This window comes from Panthera leo, chromosome D1 (genome assembly GCF_018350215.1).
Source record: "Panthera leo isolate Ple1 chromosome D1, P.leo_Ple1_pat1.1, whole genome shotgun sequence".
NCBI classification, from domain to species: domain Eukaryota; kingdom Metazoa; phylum Chordata; class Mammalia; order Carnivora; family Felidae; genus Panthera; species Panthera leo.
In genome coordinates, this window is record NC_056688.1 from 4,775,048 (window position 1) to 4,799,614 (window position 24,567).

At 40.7% G+C, this 24,567-nt stretch overlaps 2 long non-coding RNA genes across 2 annotated transcripts in view; both read right to left on the reverse strand.

Annotated features, from left to right (window-relative positions):
- Positions 1-2,240: 2,240 nt before the first annotated feature.
- Positions 2,241-3,706, reverse strand: LOC122200736. The gene is made up of 3 exons (XR_006193920.1): positions 3,039-3,706; positions 2,529-2,924; positions 2,241-2,303 (listed from the first exon to the last, which is right to left on the reverse strand). It is a non-coding gene; the product is annotated as an uncharacterized LOC122200736 (long non-coding RNA).
- A 13,580-nt stretch (positions 3,707-17,286) lies between these two features.
- Positions 17,287-24,567, reverse strand: part of LOC122200735 — an 89,793-nt gene continuing 82,512 nt past the window's right edge. Inside the window, exons 3-4 of the long non-coding RNA XR_006193919.1 lie at positions 24,140-24,259; positions 17,287-17,329 (exon numbers count right to left, since the gene is read on the reverse strand). This is a non-coding gene — a long non-coding RNA (uncharacterized LOC122200735). The remainder of the gene's footprint in view (positions 17,330-24,139; positions 24,260-24,567) is intronic.

Here is a 24,567-nt window from a genome sequence, read left to right on the forward strand (position 1 = left end):
AACCTACTGCCACCACTCATCACTGCCCATGTCTGCAGAAGTAAAATGGCAAGGGTCCTGTCCTAGAGGGTTAACAGAAGTAATTACAGACTAATGAAGTAGCATTCTTTGGACAGGCAGCCATCGATGTCCAGGTTCACCCTGCATCCCTCCTCTATGGCGACTCCAGATGCTCTGTTTTTGGTATGTTAAGAACACAAAAAAATGAGTGGGAATAAATGGCTCATATTCTGCTCATGGAATCATAGCCACTCCTGGTGAAAAGTTCTGCAGCTGGACCCTCACTTTGCCTCCTCTGCTTCTCTCCCTGAGAAAGGAGTCTTCCTTCCTGAAGTGTTGTCAAAGGCCTCTGAGACCTCTGGGGAGTGGAGGATGCCTGGAATCTTGCAGGGGAATGAGAGTCTTCTGTGACGAATAAGTTACTTATGAATGTCTACAAAGCTCAGATGTGTTCATCTTAATTCATAGGGAATTCTGACTTTAAGCATACTACAGGACACAGAGTAATTATGCCCAACAGAAAAAAGAGGTAGAAATTCACATAACAGATTTAAAGCAAGTGTTTTGGTATAAAACTCCTGGTATGTGTCATGAGACTGTATCAGCTCTAACAGTGACTGGGGACACAACCAGAAACTGCTCATATAAACATAATTGAAGGACACAGTGTTCAAACTATTTTTACCTAAGGTATAGCTGGAAGGATTCCAGACAACTCATTTACCAACAAATATGGGAAGGTGATGCGTGATGACACTGACTTTATCTAAGACCACTCTAAATGGTACAGGGCACAAAATATAAAGTTGGAGTCATGATGTCGTTTTGCACTTTTGAATTTTAAACAATATGGCAGACTTTCTAACAGGTTAATCTCCTAGTCAGAATCAAGAAAGGAAGACACAGCAGCCACACTGTTCCCACAGAGGTGAGGTCTGGAAGGGGTCACGCAGCCCAGGAGACTTCTGTTTGGAGTGTGGGGTCATCCTCCTCTTATTATTTCCTGAACCACACGGAAAAACCTTAAGGTACTCAGTCTCTAAGCACTTTTCGTCTCTAAACTTACCACAGAAAGCTGACAGACTAAAAAGTGAGAAGTCTGTGGGCTCCTGGGTTATGGGTGTGCATTTGGAAAACAAAGAACAAACAGACACAGAACACACAGAACAAGACAAGGCCGGGAGGGTGTGCTGTACAGAAAGATGAGGGTTTCCCGAAAGAGTTACAACTGAGAATGGCCCTAGTGTTTACCTTGTCCTCGTCTGCATTCTTGGTATAGTCAGAACTGCTGTAATTCACAGAGGTTTCAGCAGTTTCTGGATCTACTAAAGATCCTAGAAGGGATGGAGGTTTATTCTGCTTTTAGAGGACTGTGTGGAATGAAAACAATCCCTCATCTCATTCCTCAAATATCTTAAACTTTTCCCTACACTCAGGTCCCTGACCAGAGGCAGAGGGTATCCCACATGCCTCAGGTGACCCCCCAAGGATAAAGGGGAGAACCATCCCTCACCTTGATAAAGACCTCACGGTGCCCTAGTTTATGTTGTTTTGTAATTAATCAAATAACTGTGAACCAGTCAGGCACAACTAGCAATTTAGAAGTCATCAGTAAAACAGAGGTTTCTCAGTATACATCATGGGAAATCACGATTTCATTACAGATTAAGAATAAATATGAGGATGCTTGGGTGGCTTTGTCGGTTAAGCATCTGACTCTTGATTTTGGGTCAGGTCATGATCTCACAGCTTGTGAATTTGAGCCCAGCATTGGGTTCCTCACTGACACTGTGGTGCCTGCGTGTGATTCTCTCTTTGTGCCTCTTACTCTATGCCTCCCAGACTCTCTCTCTCAAAATAAATAAACTTAAATAAATAAAAGAATAAAATTGAGAATACTGGTTTGGTGTATATCCTCAATGAATCTCAAGAAGTGTGCATTTCTTCAGACTTCAGGCAAATTGTTCAATCTCTCAGCTTATCTACAAGCTGTCTTCCACACGAGAGCAGTTATTATATAACGAAAGACTAATTTTACACTATTGAGAAAAGGAAAACTATGAGAAGTTAGCAGTGAAGCTGCAGAGTTGCACTGATACCATCAGAGGACTAAGCTAAGCTCTATGGAACTTGAATTCAGGGATGTAGGGCTACAGTTCCCAAAAACAAACAAAAATAAAGACCATTAAAATAGTGAATAAATTACCTTCTCCTCAAATAAAGTCTTCACATTGAGTGCAGGTGGGAAGAAGGATGAGGCCCATGTCTTGTCATCCTTTCCAGGCTCTTCAGACAGGGGGATGCTAGAGGAGGTGGGAGGGTCACAGAGGAGGGGCATGAGCTCCACCAGTCACAGGGACAAGTGCCTCATTGCCTGCGGCACCAGAGGAGAACACCCTTCTGTCACCCCTTCAGACCACCTGCCGTCCTTAGTGCTTGTGATTCTTTCCAGACCACACAATGATCATCCACAGGAACAGGTTGCACAGCAGAAGTTAGATTGCGGCACATCACAACGTGCTCCTTACCTCTCCTTGGAGGGTTCTGTGTCTCTGGTCTTGCAGCCATTGGTTTCTGCCTCGTGTATCCCTCAGGCAGCCTCTTTGCTTCCATCCTGCCCAGTCTTGGATACAGAAAAATAATGGACTTCTATAAGAAGTGGTGCAACACCACGTCGTCTACTAGACAACAAACAGTGCACACATCATCCCTGGAAACACCCATAAAAACGCAAGTCAAATGACCACACCTGTATTTCAAGTAAGGGACCTCCCTGCCCTACTCCACCATCTCCCTATCCCAGATCTGAGTCTTGATCTGGGGGAGAAACAACACATCCACCTTCAGTCATGCCAGACTGTGCACCAAAGAAAGAGGAAACAAGAAAACACTTACCTAGTTGTCCTGAGCATTCTTCTCATGAGCTGCGATTTGAAAAAGCCAACAATGAAAAGCCCGTGGTTAGGGATTCCAAGGGCCGCTACACTCACCCGCATGAGGTGCTAAGGGTTCAGTATGTCCGGCAGAACTCAGGTTACCTGGTATCTAAAGGTGAGCTCTGCCTGCTGCAGCTGTTCCCATGTTTGTTCAATTTGTTGCCTGTGAGTTACAATTGCTCTTGTCAGATAAGACCCAATATTGGGAATGATTTTAAATAATCTGCCCACGTTCCCAACAACCTCATATCTGTCCCCTGATACAATTTATTCTTACACATGAAACACTTTTCACATGATTATAAATGTACAGTAGGATCAAAGCTATTGTTACATCCTTTCCTTACTCATTATTCCATGCCCGTAGGGCTCAGAGTTCATAGAATTCCTTCCCAGTTTCAATCTTTCCCTAATTCATCATGTGACAAGTGTCTTTCAGATAAAGTTCTATTCTTCTTTAACTTATATCCTCACCAGGTTTCCCAGGGTTGCAAAGACGAGAGCCATGGAATGGCACTACCATGTTGATGGTTATGATTCATCGTACAACACACTGCTCTCCTATAGATTATGACAATTGACACCACCCCCAAGGAATGTTGGCATGGACAAAGTTTCTACACAGTCTGGCTATTGCTTGAGATCTGCAAATGTTTGAAAACCTAATTGTTTTGTTCTTTCTAAAACTTACCTTTTTTATCTGTTAATACTCCATGTATATGATCTCTGAATTTTTGTTTATATTACTAAGTTGAGTCTAAACATTGTAAAAAGATTAAAAACAAAAAAAAAATGAACAGAGGTTTCATGAGCTGCTGGTAATTAGTAGCTGAACTCACTTGTACTTACTTCTTTCGTAGCTGTTTTCCTTTTTTTTTAATGTTCATTTTTGAGAGAGAGAGAGAGAGAATGAATGGGGGAGGGACAGAGAGAGAGGTAACAGAATCCGAAGCAGGCTCCAGGCTCGGAGCTGTCAGTACAGACCCTGACGTGGGGCTCGAACTCATGGACTGTGAAATTATGACCTGAGCTGAAGTCAGACGCTTAACTGACTGAGCCCCCCAGGAGCCCTTTCTGTAGCTATTTTCAAATTTTCCCTGCAGCTGCCAGCCGATTCTTCTTTGCCATCAGTTCACACTATCATTTTCAGCTTCCTAAGACGGGAAAGATATATACAGTCAGGACCAAGATCCAGAAATTCTCCCTTTTTACCTCCCAGCACTCTTGAAGGCCTATGCAGATATCCCTTCCCCCACCTCTCCCATAAATGCACAGACTGACAACACAATCAGAGAAAGGAGGTGAACACCCCATTTAAGTTAAAGAAACTTCAACCTCTGTTGCTACGTCTCTGCTATCGGAACTGTCTTTCTAGTTCTCTTTTTCCTCTCCTTCATCATAAAGTCATCAAATAACATTGCACTTCGTGCCTTCCCAGAGTTCATCTTTGTTTGAGATGGTGAAGACTCATTTCATCAGTGTGAAAAACCATGTCTGACCAACTGTACCCATTAGGATAAAGCAGGGGATCATCACTAGTCTTACACCTCCATGGAGAGCCCTGATTCTCAGTCCAAAAGTTGTACCATGACACAGACAATCACCCTGAAAGACGACCTCCCAGACTATGGCTTCACCAACATTGCAGTTCACTCCCAGACATCGCTAGAGTTCAGGACTCCAACCCCTGCCTCCACCTTTACATATCCTAGTGGAGAAAAAGGCCAATCTCAGAGGGGCAACATCTCCTGAAGTATAATCTGATATGAAATGTCACACAGTCTGGGTTTATTTCCAGGAAACAGATTTCAGATGGAAAAATCTCAACTTCATGGAGCCAATCTACTTTCACAAGACTGGTTCCATTGATAGTGAAGGCAGCAAAAGGCAATGCTTAGAAAGGCTGGTTTGTTGTGTTGCCCTCACACTATTTTGTTTGTGGTGTTCATTTAAAGGCTTTCACATTGACACTTAATGTACTCAAGAATCACATGCAAAATTGAAATTCTCTTAAAAATGGACACAAAAGCATGAGACACAGAAAGGCACATGCATTTCCTTCTGGCCTCAGGCAGTCCTTCAGCAAATGCTTTCTGTCGTGGTTGTAATGTAGTGGCTCTGTTGTAAGGGGTTGAAGATAGAAAGGTGGTCAGGGCACTGTACTCACAGAAAGAGCCTACAAATTAAAACAAAACAAAACAACACAAGATGCCAGTGAGACAGAGCAGGCCCTAACCCCAGGTGTGGAAAGGACTAACATAAAGCTGAGTCTCCAGGGAAGAAAAGGAGTTCACTTTCCACCATGAGTGAGGGACTCTAAAGTCCCTGATGTCCTGAGAACAAAAGGAAATACTGTACAAAGGAGGAAGCATGTGAGTGAATGCACCAAATATCTAACAACCCCACGAAGACACACAAGACCAAGATAGGAAGGAAGCCCAGGACAAAGCCAGCCTGGCAGTTGGACCCAATCTTCCTAGGGCTCATCATTGATTTGGGGGGCATACATCTGAATGGCAAAGAAGCTGAACAACCTTATGGGCAAAGACTTAGAAGTAAACAAATGTAGTTCAGGGGTGGCCAGCAAAGATGAGCCCTAGTGAAGCTGCAGGCTTTGGTCAAGACTCAGAAGAGTTACACTTAAAACCTCAGGGGACAGGAAACAATTCGACTTTCTTAGGGATTGGGCCTGCACTGAACAATCTCACTGGCCGAATGGATTCAGGGATTCAGTGCAGCTGGTACTCCTACCCACTTTTCAGAAAGCAGTTTCTCTTGTGTCTGTAGCAAGATAATTCAAATTCTCCCCCCCCCCCAACATTTTTGACCCATGTCTGGCCCTGAACAAAATGACCTAATTGCTGGATGACAAAACAGTGTGATGGGCTTGAAACCTACATAGGACAATGTAGGTGTATCTACAATGGATCCAGGTATCAACGTTACTGCTGGTACATTCCCTCTTTGGCCCCAAATTCATGACACAATGTGTGACAAGCACTTAGGGCAGAAAGGAAAATGCAGGTTACAGAAAGCAAGGTAGGAAGGGCAGGCACAATTCCACTGAATGCATTTGGCAAAATACTCTGGATCCAGTTCCAAAAGAAATATAATTATCTCTATTGGCTGCCACATTCTTTCTTACAATGCAGTCCTTGTGACAGTTCTCACATGAACATCTTACTTTTCTGTAGCCACTTTTCTTTGTTCATAGAATTCTTCTAGGTGATATGCTTTCTCCTTCAGCTGTTTGACTTTTGCTTCCTTTGTTGCTTTCACAGTCCTCAATGCATTACACTTGTCTTCCAGGGCCTTTTTATTTTCTGTAAAAAAGAAAAAAAGGGGGTTTTCTTTATAAAGGTGCACAAGACCTGAGTCTTGATTTTGGCGAGACAGAAAAAACGCAAGAACCTTGAAGGCATGAGGGTATTCTTTCCCTTTTCAATGCAGTCATTGCCATCATATGGAGATTTCTTCCCAACAGAAAATATACCTTCCAGTTGACAGTTACTGGACCTCAAGGCTCTTAGCTCCACATCCTCGAATTCAACATTTGCATCTTGTGGTTAAGACAGATACGAGAAAAGACTTTTACAGAAAACTGATCGCACAGCAATAAGATCATGCATTGCAATAAACAAAGACCTTGAGGCATAAATATAACTAGAAGACAAAGATGGTGGAAGATAGTTCACATCTAACAACTCATAAATAGCTTTCTTAGTGGTATACATATGTATGTATATGTGTGTGTGTGTGTATCCCCCTTCCCCCATTCATGTTGAGAATTCACTGTTCAGCCTTAAGAGAGAAAGAGACTACAGAGCACCTGGGTGGCTCCGTCAGTTAAGCATCAGACTCTTGATTTTGGGTCAGGTCATGATTCTAGGATCATGCGATCCAGACCTGTGTTGGGCTGCAAACTGAGTGTGGATCCTGCTTAAGATTCTCTCTCTTTCCCTCTGCCCCTCTCCCCCACTCACATGCCTTGTCTCACTAAAAAAAAAATAAAGAATGATTTAAAAATATTTTTTTTAAAGGAAAGGATTATACACTGTGGCTATCACCCTTTCTCTCTCAACTATATTTGGGGATTTTCTACATATCTTGGAGGGCAGAGTTGAATGATGTGATAATTACCTAGTTGTGAAAACAAAAGGTAGTCCTTGAAATGGACTCCTAGTCCTTGAAACGGCAAAACTTATCTTGGTGATTCTACTGAAATTCCAGCTCATTGTTCAGAAAGAGGTTTGGCTCCCAGAGGCCCACTCTCTACTGTGGTAAATGGCAAGCAAATATGCTGTGCTTACTTCACCCAATGAACAAAAAGCCTCCAAAGCCAAATTACAGTAAAACTCAGCAGCCAACTCTTACCACTTCCTGATTCTTCACATTCCTGTCTCTCTCTGGCTCTGAGTTTGCAAGGTAGCAAGTGCACTTTGAAGGGTGTCATTTAAAATTTCATTCAAGTGGGTGCCTGGGTGGCTTAGTTGGTTAAGCATCTGACTTCAGCTCAGGTCGTCATTTTGTGGTTTGTGAGTTTGAGCCCTGTGTCGGGTTCTTTGCTGACAGTTCAGACCCTGGAGCCTGTTTTGGATTCTGTGTCTCCCCCTCTCTATCCCCTCTCCTGCTTGTGCTCTGTCTCTGTCTCTCAAAAAATTAATAAACACTAATATTTTTAATTTAAAGTGCTCAACTATTTTGATGTTCTCCTTCAACAAAACGTGTTGAATGAGTAATAATAATTCATTACTTTTACTTGTGTTTTTTAGAATGCAATCCAGGCAAAGAAAGGATTCTCACCTTCAATTTAACAGCTTCATCAGAGAGAAACTTACTTTCTTAGTTTCCTGAAGACATTTCCTTAATTCATTGTTGTATAAAACACGAAAAAGGAATCAGAATTAAAAAAAAAAAAAGCATAGTGCTAGATAAACCTACCTTCTAATGTGTGACTCCTTTAACAAATAAAGAGGTAGCTCTTTACATTTGTGAAGCTTGTCTTGAATTGGTACTGCTTATAGAACACATAGAGTAGGTCAGTAGGATGATCTACCAGAGTGGAAATAACCAAAATGAAATCACAAAAAATATTTGAAAGGGCCATGCTACCTTCTGTTCCCAAATGGATATTTCTTCAGGAAGTAAAGTTCTCTGTTTTCTTTCTTAAAAGTATTGATCTTCTCAGTTTTTCTCTGTAAACTAACTAAAAGGAGAGAAAACATTTTCTAAGTTTGTTACCAAACCAGTGACATCGAATAATCCCAGTGTATTAGCAGCACAGACACATGATCTGACAGGTGGGTGTAACTAACATTTTAGCTTTCCCGTTGTGCCTGAAGGAATCAAGTTTTAGCAGCATTTTAAACCTAAGAAAACCTTATTTCAATGAGACTCCTATTTAAAATATTGTCCAAAATGGAGCAACACAATAAAATATCTTCTAATTTCTCTCCCATCTGGAAACACCCTTCTTGGAAAATTCAATCACTTCAAATACTTATGTCACCACCAGAGATGAAACAGAAAAATCAAATCCTATCAACTTACATTTCTCTCCTCCAGTTATTAAGGTACATACATAGGTCCCTGCAAATAAAGGAACAAACAAAAACAAAACCATCATTTAGTCTCGATTTGAGCTACTTACACCCCCAGGTGCTATTTGGAATATCAAGGAAAGCTCAAACTGCTGACTGATTGACTACTCAAAGGCCTTGGATGTCTTCCTGCTGCTCACAGATTGCCTTTCATGAACCTAGGCTGGGGGCCCTGGAGGACAAGGTCTTTGGAATCAAACATACGGGTACAATCTCAGCTTTACACTTAATGGCTGGAGGATCTGGATTAATGGCAATTCCTAGAAGACAAACTTTTTTCATTCCAACATGCGAACATTACCCTCCAACCTTACAGGAATATTATTCAACACACACGAAGCACCCAATTATGGATTATGTGGATAACACATGTAAGCTCTAGAACAGACTCCTCTAACAGGGATTAATTCTCTCATCTGACCATATAGTGCAAACGTCTCTTCTTTTGGCGTAGTGTGAGAGCTCTCATGCCCTGAGATCACTTTTCTCACCGCCACCACTGCTGCATTCAAAAGGATAAACACCAGCCTTGGAGGGTTTGCTAAGTGTCAGGCAGCCACCCTGGCTCTCAACAGCGCCACAGAATCACCACAGTCTACCCCCATTCGCAACAAATTCATTTCCACTCATGCTCTCCTGGCACAAATGGCTCCCTCCACTTCAGACTCAAAACCATGGTTTAAACCTCTCTTGTGACACACACCCTGCCTGGCAATATCTGGCTTCTTTTCTAAGCTTAGGCTTCTTGATAGACTCAAAAAGGGTTTTCTCTTTGTGACATTTCAGCAAGAGCCAGGTCATGGCAAAGTACTCACTCCAAACTTCAGGCTCATATCATCACTTGTTTCATTCCCTCTACTCTGGTGATGTGTTCCTCCTCCTGATGTCTTATCTTAAGAGATGGTAACTCCCTCCACATTGTCACTTAGGCTCTGAACAGGGAAGAGAAAGATGAATTTCAAGAGTTAACAAATCAATTAGACAACAGACGTCACCATATTTATTCTTAGTTGAATTAAAAAGCACATCGAGGGGTGCCTGGGTGGCTCAGTTGGTTGAGTGTCTGACTTTGGCTCAGGTCATGAGCTTGTGGTCCCATCAGGCTCTGTGGTGACAGGTAGGAGCCTGTAGCCCGCTTCGGACTCTGTGTCTCCTTCTCTCTCTGTCCCTCCCCCACTCATACTCTGTCTCTCTCACTCAAACATTAAAAAAAAACAAACCCACACCAAACACCAGTACTGAGAAAATACTGCAAAGAAAACTAAAGCTTAAATTCTTACCATGATATTCTAGAGGCTCTAAGAGGGGAAAAAACAAATTTGTTGTCAAAACATATTATTAGTAAAAGCCTACATTTTGCATAATTAATTCACAGGATTAGAAAATAAGAAAAAATAGAATTTCCTATTTAAGTCATGTTACTTCACAATTTCTGTTAAAGAGCACAATGTAAATAGCTTTTTTTCAACCAAAAATCTGTTTATATTGAATGAATATAAACAGCCTATTCAGCCTATTCACTTTTGACCACTGATAATACAGACATTTACAAAGTGCTCTAAATCGTCATTTCCCTCACTTATTTTTTTTTAAACCCAGTATTCACACTGAAGTTTAGAACTAGGATTATTTTTAAATCCTGAAATAAAGAAACAGGAAGGAAGGAAGGGAGGAAGAGTGGGCAAAACCTTTGAACTAAGATATGTCTCTTTCATTCTCTAGAAAGCTCTTCTGAAATATTACATGAAGTTGGCTGTTTGCTGAATTCATACAGAGTTATAGCACATCAGGTGCCATGAGCTTTTCCAGACTGCTACAAATGAAATAAAAGCCACCAAATGAGAGAAAGATAAAACATGGCGAGAGCTAAAGCACAGCAACAAAAGAAATGACAGCTAATGTTTAAAAAAAGAGCAAAAAGTGCTCTGCAGACCTCAGTCACCCCTGATAAATTCTAGCTCAATCAAATCTAGACATGACCCAGTTTTGATACCATTAACATATTTCCCCATTCTAAAGTTTTAAAGGATGATGAGAGGCTAAGGCCAGCCCTAAACTCTTGCCAGGACATCAGAATATCATCATGCTATCAAAAAGCCACTTAGGAACTTCTGAGCTTCCCTGTCCCTTGTCATCCAGACGCACTGGCAGGGGAAGTGAAAAGGAATATGATGAACTCACCAAATACTTACTATTAGTGTTTCTTTGTGAAGACAAGTTTTCTACAGTGGCAGGGAGAGGGGGAAATACTCATTTAGAAATAAATTCCAAAGTATTCTGTTCTTCCAGAAAAGATCTGCCCTCAAGAGAAGCTAAGAGCCTAACTGGGGATTTCCCAAAGAGTAACTGATACAGCTGAGGGAAAAATACTCAACTCCAGGGCTCTCTCCTTCCTGTCTCACCTGGCAGTAAATTCAGCCTAACCCCCAGCCATATAAATATAAAAACCTCACACTCATGTTCTATTTACCTCAGTTTCTTTACCAGCACGTAACATTTAGCTTTCCACACAACTTACAAGGCATAGGTAAGTAAAAACCACACAGTTTGAACACAGACAGCAAGCACTAGAATCACAGAGATGAGCAGAATGAGCAGAGATGTAGGAATTACCAGTCAGGGAACTTAAAACCACTTCCATTCCTATGATAATGCAGATAATGAAAAAAGTGGACATCATGCAAAAAGAGATGGTGAATGTAAGCAGAGAGATGAAACTCTAACAGTTTAAAGTGATTCGAGATATCAAGAGCACCATAAAAGAAATAAAAAATGCCTTTGATGGGTTCATTAGTAGACTCAACATAGTTGAGGAAAGAATAATTGAGGATAAAGAAATGCCAGTAGCACCTTCCAAAAAGGAACACAAAATAAAAATAAAAATATGGCACAGCAAACCCAAGACCAGTGGGACAAGTGCAAAATGTGAAACACACACATGTTAGGCGTACCATGACAATGGAGGAGAGAGACTTGAAGCAATAATGACTGAGGATTTTCCAAAATGAATACTGGTCACCAAATCACAGATCCAGGATACTCAAAAAATCAAAAGCAGGACAAATACCCAAACAAACATACAAACAACTAACAACAACAAACCCACCAACTATGCTTAATATATAATATTCAACTATGGATAATTAAAATAGCTTTGGAAATCTGGAGCAGGGGTTGGAGGTATAAGGAGAGAGGGGCGCAAGAACACCTTACCTAAGAGGAACAAGGATAAGAAATACCTGAGACTTCTTTTCATAAACCACACAATCAAGAATGAAATATTTCAAGTGTTAAGAGAAACATTAAACTATCTGTAGCCAGTGAAATTATCCTTCAAACACACTACAGAGTAAGGAAAATTGTCAGGGATCATGACTGGCATTATTTCAATGGTAAAGAAGTCAGTTCTCCAAAAAGACTCAACAATTTCTAATGTGCATGCATTAACAACAGATGAGTCTAGATACACAAGGCCAATGCTGACAGAACTTCTGGTAGAAAGAGCTGAATCCATTACTATAGCTGGAGAATTCAATACCCTCTATCAGTCACTGACAGATCCAGCATATAGACATTCAGTAAGATCACAGATGAACTGAACAGTATCACCAATCAACTGGATCCATTACCATCTGTAGAATACTTCATCCAACAGAAGATTATACATTCCTGTCAAGCTCAAATAGAACGTTTACCGAGATAGGCCATATTTGTGGCCATAAGATACATCTGAACAACCACAATAACAGAAATCATAGGAAGTATGTTCTTAGACCATAAATGAGTCAAATTAGACCTCACGAACAGAAAGAGAGCTGGAAAATGACAAAAACCTTGTAGATTAAATAAGCTTCTAAAGAACACATGGGTTAGAGGGGAGATTGGTGGGGGGATGGGCAAAAGAGGTGAAGGGAATCAAGAGTATACTTATGGTGATGAGCACTGAGAAATGTAAAGAATTGCAGAATCATAATGTACACCTGAATCTAATATTACATTTTATGTTCATTATACTTGAACTTAAAAAAAATGGGTGAAAGAAGACATTTCTACAGAAATTTTTAAATAGTTCAGTCTAAATGATAGTGAAAATTGAACAGATTAGAGTGAAATTTGTAATACTGAGTGCATATAAAGGCACAGGGAATATAAAATTTTCTGCTTATTTATGATTTAAAAAATATAAGGTACTTTAGTATATTCACAGCAAGGACATTTCTCCAGAGGTAAATTAGAAATGCATAAATTCCGAGGGAGGCAGTAATAATGTTATGTTTCCACAGAATTCCAAACACATCAGAGCCAAGAGAGAAATGGTAGGCTCAAATATGGAGAAGCCGAAATAATATTGGAGACAACGAGGAATCCATCAGACATTGACAATGTATCTGTCAAAAAGAATCATCTTTACAAACCCTCAAACAATCTCCAGGAGACTTTCCAATGCCTCCTCAAAGGAGAAGGACAGACGGGTTAGAAAGGAGCAGGAGCAAACTTTTGGGAGTGATGCAATGTGTTTACTCTCTTACTGTGGTGATAGCTTCATTACTCCTTACATATGTTAAATATCAACAAATTGTTTCCTTTAAAAAGGTGTTATTATACATAAATTATACCACACTGAAGCTATAGGAAAACTATAACAGGCAACACTTAGGGATTTTATTTTGCTGAAAAACACTTCCAGATACTTTCTAAATAGTTAACTTAAGAATTTATAAACCAACTCAAAACAGAAAAATACATAATATGAAACATATGGTAGATAAGAAGTCAATGACTTCTATTGTACATTAATAAAATACCTAAATAATAAAGTAAATAAAATTACTTTCTTTTATCTCAACAGAAATGTATTCTCATTCCTCACATCTTTCTTACACATCTCTTCTTTTTTTATATGCAGAGTTACTTTTCTTATTTCTGTCAGTCTTAATTACATTTAGCAGAAAACTTTTAACTCTTAGAAACCTAAGTCTCCAGTAAAAACTAAGTAGTAATCAATTGTGAACTGTCTGTTACACCAGAATTCTTCTAGATCTAAAATGTATAATTGCATTTTATAATTCAAAAACATATTTTTCCCTAGTACAATCTTTTAAGGAATCACAAAGCATATTCCCAACAGACCCAAATATCCTCATCTTCTCTTCAGTAAGAAGCCCAAAGCCCAAATCTATGTTCAGTAATCAATGTTACAGCACTCAGTCCTATTTGGAAAATGCACAGATGGCCAACGAATTCAGTTCTATTTATCATTCAAGCAAAACTTTCAAGTTAAGGACTTTGAAAGCTATCTTAACAATTACCCAAGAAAACTTTGAGACAGACAAAATTAAGAATCATTTTAAGTCATCTTTTTGCTAACAAATTGCAACATAAATAACACAAGCTTATTTGACTTTCTGCACAGCTTGGTAGAATGAAAGTTTTATATTTGATGCTGACAACTCCAAAGGCATGTCCATTTTCATTAAACCAACAAACATAGTTTAAATACCAAATATATTCCACCTGGGGCCACTAAAAAGTCCATTAGTTTGTTCCCCATTGTCAATTTTTACCTGGAGCTGCTGCTGCAAATCTGAAATAAGTCCAAGGGGTTACTCTTTGCTCCTTGACAGCGAGGATAGAAGGAGCCAGTGCTGCCAGAGGCACTAAGGATAGTATATGAGTTTAATATGCAGGTGGCACCCCAGGTGGTAGAGAAAGAGGAGGAGGGGCTCTGGGGAAGCCTACCTGTCTCCTACACTTGCCATGGCCCCATGAAACACTCCCACTCTAAGTGTATCCTGTCCCTACCCTGTGCCCCTGTCCTCACGGCCACCCTACCCTGGCCACTTTCTGGAATCCAGGCCTGGGCACAACCCTCCTTAAGCCACTGGCATGGGACAGATGCCCAGCACAGGGTTAGAACCAGGAAAATACCCTCTTCCATGACAACTTGGAACAGGTCATGCCAGGGTCTATGCATTCCATCTGCTTGTGCCGGCCTTCACTGGAGTGCCAGAGTTACGTGGAATGTGGTGTGTGTGTATGTGTAAATCTACATTATGCACCTGTGAGTATGAGTTCTCTTTCTGTGAATATATTGACTGTCGACATGAGTTTCCTGTTTTTAGGTTGCTTTCATGTTTTACTCTTGTGTTTATCTGTATGCATGTGTATTTGTGTCTGTCTCTGAATGAGCATATATCTGCTGAGCAAATCTGTGTCTGTTACTGTATTATCTGTATCTCTCATGTACATGTGTCCCTGTGGGAGTATCTGTGTTTGATGTCTGTGTGTGTATTGGTTGTATGTGTGGATTTGAGGCCCCTTTGAGTGTTCTTGATCATACCTGTGGGTATGTGTGTGGTTTTCTGTTCTTGTGTCTAGTATGTGTAGAGTTTGCTTTATGGGGCTTAGTTATGTGGCCCTGTGTGTGTGTGTGTGTATTCCCCTCAAGATGTCATTGGCTATGTATGCTGTGTGGGTCTGTGTGTGAGCCTGTCCATGAGCGCCATACCTGAGTCCCCAGATGAGGCTGTCGGTGGCTCCATGCCTGTGTGCCTCTGTGGTTGTGGTGTCTGTTTTTTCCTCCACACGTGTGTATCCATGCAGCTCACAAGTAAGCAGCTGCAGAGGGGATCTTTTAAGGGTGACTCCTGGGAGGGGGTGAGCAAGAGACAATATGTGCTTCCTCCTCTCAGGCTCAGCTCCCTCTGCCTGTTTTTCTCCCATCCTTCAGTGCCCCCCTTGTGGTGTGATGCCTTGTGGTGTAGATGGATGGAGTGCAGGATCACCTCATAAGATCACAGGCCAGGGGCTGGGAGGGCTGTAAATGGCACCTGGAGGTCACAAAGAGTGGGGAAGCCTTGGGGCCTCTGGTGACGCTGAGGGATTCCCAGGCCCTGGGAAGGGTGAGTGAGTGGGAGCCCCAAGGGAGGGCTGGGGGCTCCTGGGACCTATGGAAGGAATGCAGGATTGGGCACCCCGGAAAAGAGCTGGAGGAGTCCTGCAGGACTTGTGAGTCCCCAAAGGGCAGATCTCTCAATCACCTGTGCTGGTACAGGCTGGGGCTGGAAAGCAGCAGCAGCATCCAGAGGCAGCAGATCCATGGGATGGTAGATGGAGCAGTGAGCCATGGTCTTGCAAGCAAGTGGAATCACCACGCTGAGCTGCCCTGGGCCCTTTCCCCCTTCCCCAGCCACCTTGCTAGCTCTGGCCCTGACATCATCCTCCAGCAGGGCATGGGCAAGCCAGGCAGAGACAGACACCTGTGGCCATAAAAGTGTCTCCTCTGACCTCTGTGCTAATTGTTGAATGGGCATAAGGAGTCACCCAGGGCCCCTGGAACCAGGAGGAAGAATTTAGCCCTGGAATCTTCTCTGATGGGACTTGGGGAGAATTATGGAGGGACAGCATTTAGTGCCAGTTCATTCACAGGATAAAAGCACAACACGAGGTCACCTTGGATGCTGATGTCAGTGTTTTCTTACCCAGACCACTTTCAGAGCACTCACTCAGGAGTGAGAATAACTGATATTAATTTAAAAGAACAAAAATGCTGGATCGTGTGCACTCTTGATGCTCTTACAAAACAATGCCCAACACTCCCTCCTCATCCTCTCCATAGTGTGGAAACTGAGGCAGTCAGGGATTTGGCCAAGATCACATAGTGGTTTCTGAATGTTTTGCTGATTACATCTGACTAAACTCCATTTTCTGAAGCTCACGTCTTTAATTTTGTCAGTGATGTTTTTGGGCTGCTCTGTGACAAATTTCACCTCTTCGAGGATAAAGCAAATCCATCCTCAATGAGTCCTGCTGTCATTTCCTACCAATGACCCATGCCCCTCCTTTGCCCCTGCACAGTCCCCCAGTCTGGTACCATATGGTAGCCTCACTAGGCTCCACGAAGAATGTCACATTGTTCTCTGACCCCATAAGCTGGACGCAGCCCTGTGATGTGCTCTGACCTGTGAAATGTGAGTGGGAGTGAAATGTGCCACCTCGAACACAACACTTGGGAACAACTGCATCTGGCCACCTCTCTGTCCATCTCTCATGGCACCTGGTAGTTACCTATGGTGGGTGATCTTCTATCCTGGTCCCAGGAGGATCATGGTGGACATGTGGCATGAGCAAGGAAGAGAATTCCCTTATTATAAGCCATTAAGACTTTGGGGCTATTTCCCACAATAACATCTAGCCCATCCTAACTGGTATGCACCCTCCATTCTCCTCTCTACGAGGCAGCACAGCCTAACATTCAAAGCATGATCTCTGTTGTTAGATACACATGGGTTTGAGTTCCAGCTCCATCATTTAATTAACTCCAACCCCAGGCAATTTACTGGGAGTCTCTGAGCCTCCATTTCTGCTCCATAAAATGGAGCATCTCAAATGGAGATGGTTACACCATCTCATGTTTGAAGAGGATTAAATGAAATAATAAAACATATAAAACTTTGAGTCCAGGGCCTGGCACCCATAGTGAATGCTCAATAAATATTAGCTCTATAGCTTTATGTCCAGATTGCATTCAGAAAATGCAGCAACTATTACAAAAGAAAAGAAGGAAATATTAAGCCTATGGCATATGTTGCCTTTCAAACTGTTTTATAACAACTAGGATAATGTTACGTATTTCACACCCTGCTTTCTACTCTTAATAAGATATTGTTGTGATATTTTTATGTTACAAATAAAAAGATCTGCATCGTCTTTTTAAATTATAGGACAACATTAAATACCATGAAGAATTCAATCACTTCTCTTGCTGGACATTTCCATAGGTTGCACATGGCACTGAAAACAAATGAAGTAAATAAAAACTATCAGAATGTATTGTTTTCTAGAATAAATATTTGTTAACTTTTGTTTGTTCTGTATCTATATATGTATTGGGTTGCAATTTACAATGTTTTTCTTATCATAAATAATGTTTTTAAAAACTATGGCAGTTGTTTTCAAGTTTTTTCAAAATCTGAAAGGTTACGAATAATCCATGTTTTTAAATTTCAGGAATAGAATTTAGTGATTCATCACTTACATATAACACCCAGGGATCATCCCAAAAAGTGTCCTCCTTAATGCCCCTTACTCATTTAGCTCATCCCATCCAACACCACACCAATGACCCTCTGTTTGTTCTCCTTATTTAAGAGTCTCTTATGATTTGTCTCCCTCTCTGCTTTTATATTATTTTTGCTTCCCTTATGTTCATATATTTTGTTTCTTAAATTCCACATATGAGTAAAATCATTTGATATTTGTCTTTCTATGACTTGTTTAACTTAGCATAGTACACTGTAGTTTCATTTACATTGTTGCAAGTGGCAAGATTCCATTCTTTTTGATTGATGAGTAATATTCCATTGTATATATATATACCACATCTTCTTTACCTATTCATTAGTCAATAGACATTTGGGCTCTTTTCATACTTGAGCTATTGTTGATAGTGCTGCTATAAACATTGGGGTCATGTTCCCCTTTGAATCAGCTGTCCTGTACCCTTTGCATAAATACTTAGTAGTGAATTTCTGGGTCATAGTGTAGTTCTATTTTTAGTTTTTTTTTAGGAACCTTCATACTCTTTTCCAGGATGGCTGCACCAGTTTGCATTCCCACCAGCAGTGCAAAAGGGTTCATCTTTCTCTGCATCCTCGCCAACATCTGTCATTGCTTTAGTTGTTAATTTTATCTGTTCTGACAGATTTGAGGGAGTATCTCAGTGTGGTTTTGATTTGTATTTCCCTCATGATGAGTCACGTTGAGCATCTTTTCATGTGTCTGTTAGCCATCTGGATCTCTTCTTTGGAAAAGTATCTTTCATGTCTTTTGCCCATTTCTTCACTGGATTATTTGCTTTTTAGGTGTTGAGTTTGGTAAGTTCTTTATAGATTTTGGATACTAACCCTTTATGGGATATGTCATTTGGAAATATCTTCTCCCAATCCATTGGTTGCCTTTTAGCTTTGCTGATTGTTTCCTCTGCTGTGCAGAAGGTTTTTATCCTGATGAGGTCCCAAGAGTTCATTTTTGCTTTTGTTTCTCTTGCCTCCGGAGACATGACAAGAAGTTGATGCAGCCAAGGTCAAAGAGGTTGTTGCGTGCTTTCTCCTCTAGGATTTTTGTGGCTTCCCACCTTACATTTAGGTCTTTCATCCATTTTGAGTTTGCTTTTGTGTATGGTGTAAGAAAGTGGTCCACATTCAGTCTTCTGCATGTCGCAGTCCAGTTTTCCCAGTACCATTTGCTGAAGAGACTGTCTTTTCTATTACATAGTCTTTATTGCTTTGTCAAAGATTAGTTGGATATAGGTTTGTGGGTCCATTTCTGGGTTTTTATTCTGTTCCATTGATCTAAGAGTCTGTTTTTGTGCCAGTACCATACTGTCTTGATGATTACAACTTTGTAACGCAGCTTGAAGTCTGGAATTGTGATGCCTCCAGCCTTTGTTTTATTTTTCAGGATTGCTTTGGCTATTCGGGGTCTTTTCTGATTCCATACAAATTTGTTCTTCCTATCCATGAGCATGGAATGTTTTTCATTTTTCTGTGTCTTCTTCAATTTCTTCCACACACTTTCTGTAGTTTTCAGTTTAGAGATTTTTCACCCCTTTGGTTTGGTTTATCCCTAGGGATTTTATGGTGTTTGGTGCAAGTGTAAATGAGATTGATTCCTTGATTTCTCTTTCTGCTGCTTCATTATTTGTGTATAAAAAATGCAACTGATTTCTGTATACTGATTTTGTATCCTGTGACTTGGCTGAATTCATCTACAAGTTATAGCAGTTTTTTGGTGGAGGATTTGTGTTTTCCACACAGAGTACCATGTCATCTATGAACAGTGAAAGTTTGACTTGCTCCCTGCTGATTTGGATGCCTTTTATTTCTTTGTATTGTCTTATTGCTGAGGCTAGGACCTCCAATACTATGTTGTATAATAGTGGTGAGAATGGACATCCTTGATCTAGTCCAGACCTTAGAGGGAAAGCCCTCAGTTTTTCCCTGTTGAGGATAATATTAGCTGTCGGTCTTTATTATATGGCCTTTATGATCTTGAGGTATGATCTTTCTATCCCTCCGTTCTTGAGGGTTTTTATCATGAAAGGATGCTGTATTTTGTCAAATGCTTTTTCTACATCTATTGAGAGGATCATGTGGTTCGTATCCTTTTACTAATGTGATGAATCACATTGGTTAATTTGTGGATATTGAATCAGCCCTGTATCCTTGGAATAAATCCCACTTGATCATGGTGAATAGTTATTTTAATGTATTACTTGATCCAGTTGCCTAGTATGTTGTTAAGAATTTTTGGATCAAGTTTCATCAGGGAAATTGATCTGTAGTTCTCCTTTGTAGTGCAGTCTTTGTCTTGTTTTGAATTAAAGGTAATGCTGGACTCATAGAATGAGTTTGGAATTTTCCATCCATTTCTATTTGTTGGAACTGCTTCAAAAGAATAGGTGGTAACTTCTTTAAATGTTTGGTAGAATTCCTCTGGAAAGCCATCTGGCTCTGGACTCTTTGTTGGGAGATTTTTGATTGCTGATTCAATTTCTTTAGTGGTTTTGGATTTCTTCAAAGTTTCCATTTCCTCCTGTTTCAGTTTCAGTAGTTTATATTTCTATGAATTTGTCCATTTCTTCCTGATTGCCCAATTTGTTGGCATATAATTGCTCATAGTATGGTCTTTTTATTGTTTGTATTTCTGTGATGTTGGCTGTGATATCTCCTCTTTTATTCATGACTTTAATTATTTGCATCATTTCCTTTTTCTTTTTGATCAATCTGGCCAGGGGTTTATCAATTTTTTTTAATTATTTCAAAAAACCAGCTTCTGGTTTTGCTGAACTGTTATACTGTTTTGTTTTTTGTTGGTTTGTTTGTTTGATTTCTGCCCTAATCTTATGATTCCCTTCTTCTGTTTGGGCTTTATTTGCTATTCTTTCCCCAGCTCCTTTAGGTGTAAGGCTGCGTTGTGTATTTGACACTTTTATTCCTTATGTTTGTGATTAATTAGTTGATTTATATACTTGAGTTCCACCACGTTGGGGGTACAAATGTTTACAATTGTAGATCTTCTTGGTGGATAGACCCTTTATTTATATATAATGCCCTTCCTCATCTCTTGTTACAGTCTTTACTTTAAAATCTAATTTGCCTGGTAAAAGTATGGCTACTCTGGCTTTCTTTTGGCGACCATTAGCGTGATACATGATCCTCCATCCCCTTATTTTCAATTTGTATCTTGAGGTCTACAATGAGTCTCTTGTAAGCAGCATATAGATCTTGTTTTCTTATCCCTTGTCATGCCCTATGTCTTTTGATTGGAGTGTTTGGTCCATTGACATTTAGATTGAGTACTCAAAGATATGGATTTTGTACCATTGTGTTGCCTGTAGATTTGCGGTTTCTGATGATGTTGTCTGGGCCTTTCTAATCTTTGTTGCTTTTGGTATTTTCTGTTTTGTTTTGTCTTTTCCCCAAAGATTCACCCTTAAAATTTCTTTCAGGGCTGGTTTAGTGGTTGTGAACTCCTTCATTTTTTGAATGTCTGGAAAACTCTTTATCTCTCCTATTTTGAATGACAGCCTTGCTAGATAAAGAATTCTTGGCTGCATATTTCTCTGATTCAGCACATTGACTATATCCTGTGACTCCTTTCTGACCTGCCAAGTTTCTGTTTACAGGTCTGCTGCAAACCTGATCTGTCTTCCCTTGTACATTAAGGACATTGTTTCCCTTGCTGCTTTCATAATTATTTCCTTGTCTGTGTATTTTCTGAATTTGACTATGATATGCCTTGGTGATGGTTGTTTTCTGTTGAATCTAATGGGAGTTCTCTGTGCTTCTTGGATTTTGATGTCTATGTTGTTCTCCAGATTATGAAAATTTTCCACTATAATTTGTTCACATAAACCTTCTGCCCCTTTTTGTCTGTCTCCATCTTCTGGGGCTCCTATTTTTCAGATGTTATTCCTTTTTTTTTTAAGTCACTGAGTTCTCTACTTCTTGTATGATGCTCTTTTGCCTGTTCCCCTCTTTTTTTCTGCTTCATTTCCCGCCATAATTTTATCTTCTATTTTGCTGATTCACTGCTCTCCTTTGTCCATTCATTCCATTGTGGCATTCATTCGATATTGCATGTCAGTTTTAGCATTTTTAATTTCATCCTGACTAGATTTTATTTCTTCTATCTCTGCAGAAATGGATTTTGTGCTTTTTCCCACCCAGCTAGTATGCCTATTATTGTGGTTCTAAATTCTAGTTCAGACATCTTGCTTATATCTGTGTTGATTAAGCCCCTATCTCTCTCCCTGTTCTTTCTTTTGGGGTGAATCCCTCACCTTGTTATTTTGGAGTAAGAAAAAAAATGGTCAAATAAAAAAATAAAAAAAATTCAAATAAAGGAAGCTAGATCCTAGGTGTGTTTTGTTGCCTTGTGAAAGAAGCTTGCTGTGTGGAGAATAAGCTTAGAAGTTCTCTGGGCTTACACCAATGGGTTAACAAGGCATAAAGAATTACAAAGCCATAGGATGCTCACATCCGAGTTTGGGTAAACAGGAAAAGGCAACCAAGAATAGGGAGGTGCAAAGGCACCCCAGAATAGAGAGGGTGTGCAGAACCCCTAGAATAGAGAGGGAGGGGCAAAGGCCCGAAATAAGGGCGTAAAGGTGCCCAATACATAGGTATATGAAATAAACAAGATTAGATATTCAGAGTGGAAGCACCCCCAATTTAATACTATAGCAAAAAGCCGCTTTCACAAGAGGAAAGGACCAAGTTAGGTAAACAGGTAAATTGGACTATAGACTGCTGCTACGCCTACAGGTGTAGCAGCTCAGAGTGGAGATGATTAACAAAAGAAAGGTGCCTTATTAATTCTGTCTATGATATTGTTAGAATAGAGAAAAGAGGGAAAGAAAATTTAAAAACCCACAAAACAAAACATTAAAATTTATATAATTAGAATGAAATAAAGAAAATGAAACAATAAAAGACTTTAAAAAGTTAAAAATAAACAAAAAAATAAAAACACATTTTTCTTTCTGTTTCCAAAGAGGAACAAAGAAAGAAAGAAAAAAGTCTACATTTTAAGCCCAAACAGAAGAAAATGTACAAATAAATGAACCAGGAAACAGAATGAAACCCAAATGAAGTTACATCCAGTTTCACCTAGAACTGAAACTATGAGGCCCTCTATAGTGTGTACACTCAGTAAGTGAAGTGACTTGTGCTGGTCTTCTAGGGGATGTGCTTGAAGGGGACAGTTGGGCAAGTGTTGGTATAAGGCTCTGTTCTCCAGTAGTTTAGCTTACTGGCATGGGTGTGCGCATGTGCGTGCGTGGGAGAAGTGGAAATGGCTTCACCCAGCTCCCTTGTCTCTGGCACAGAAACTTCATACTCTCACCAACCCACGATCAAGCACCTCTCCCTTATCCCAGGCCTCTGTCCTCTCCCCACCTCTACTCTTTCATGTCCACACTGTCTGCCTGCCAGGCAGCACCTTCCTGTAGAGTTTTATCTCAGACGGGGTTGTGTTTCAAAGTCCCACACTTCAGAGACACCTGTGGCTTGGACAAGAACCAACTCTCTGGGGGAGGGTCTCACTGAGCAATGGCCAGGTGAGGGCTTGCCCAGAAAATATTCATGCAATAGCACGGCAGCAGAGGTTCAGAGATTATGGCAAATCACAACACACACAGATGGTGCCAGGTTTCACTCTGGCATCTTTGTCCCAATTCCTAGCAAATGTGGCTGTTCTCTGGGGTCTGCATGAGATCTTTTTCTGTGAGGAGGTCATATGGCCTCTACCAAATGCATTCCAAGCAGGGGAATCATTTCTCCCCATGTGGCACAAGGACCCCTCAGGCCCCACTGCCTGTTCTTGGGGAGTTGCCATACTTCCTCACCAGAGCACTGCCAGGCATTGAGTTCCAAAACTTCAGACTCTGCACTCCACTGACCCTCTCCTGTCCTCCTGTCAAAGGTCTTACGGAACTGATTTCTTGTTCAGTCTCCTGTGAGCATTTTTACTCTCTCTCCAGCTACTTTCAGGGGAGTGCTTTTCTTGCATGATCCTGTTGCATCACACTCTCCCCCCTTCTCTTTCTCTGTCCTCTCTCCGGAAAAACATCTTCCTACCCTTCTCATTTTTTCTCTCCCCCAGTTTACCTCTCTACACCATTTACATGCCGAATTCTGTTGCTCAAGTTATGCCAATTGTTATTGTCCTCGGATCAATTTCCTAGGTGTTAGAAATGGTTTCATGCTGATCTGGCTGTGTTTCAGGGATGAGGCAAGATCAGGATATCCATGCACCTCTGTCATCTTAACTCCACACAAATAATCTTGATACCTCTGGGCACTTGCTTCATCTTTTCTTTATGTTGACATGCCAGCCATGTTTCTGACATAGGACAGAGGTTCCATCTGATTGAGTTGCTTCCCCCAAATCCCTAAGTTGAACTGCTTCTTCTGCTTAGGGAAATGTTCATTCCTTTGGCTCCATAAGCTTCACCCCAGCCACCCAAGGGGATTTGGGGCAGCAGAACCCCAGGAACCACTGGAGGGTACCGGATCCCATCCATCTGCCCTCAATCACCTTCCTCGGGTACTTATACAGAGATGTTACCGACTTCACATGCTGCTGCAGCTCTTGGGTGAGCTGGTCCTGGTCATGGGAGAGGAATTCTGGGGTCAGGACAATAAATGCCTTCACCACCTGCAGTGCAGAACCAGAGTGGAAGTTCAGGGTGAGTGGCAACCAGTTGCATAATTTAAAAAGTAAATTTTTATTAAATAAATGTGAAAACAAGTTGAGAGTTGAGAGTTGAGCCTTTGGAAAAAACAGGGCCAGTTTCTATACTTCCAATGTCTACTCTGTGCCTTAGAAAATAACCTCTCAGCCTTTATTTCCTTCTCTGTGATGTGGGGATAGCACAGCTTCACCCCTCATTGCATTTGTGTCAAGATTCATTGAGATCATACATGGAAAACGTGAAGCCAGTTTAAATTATTTGTATTCCTATC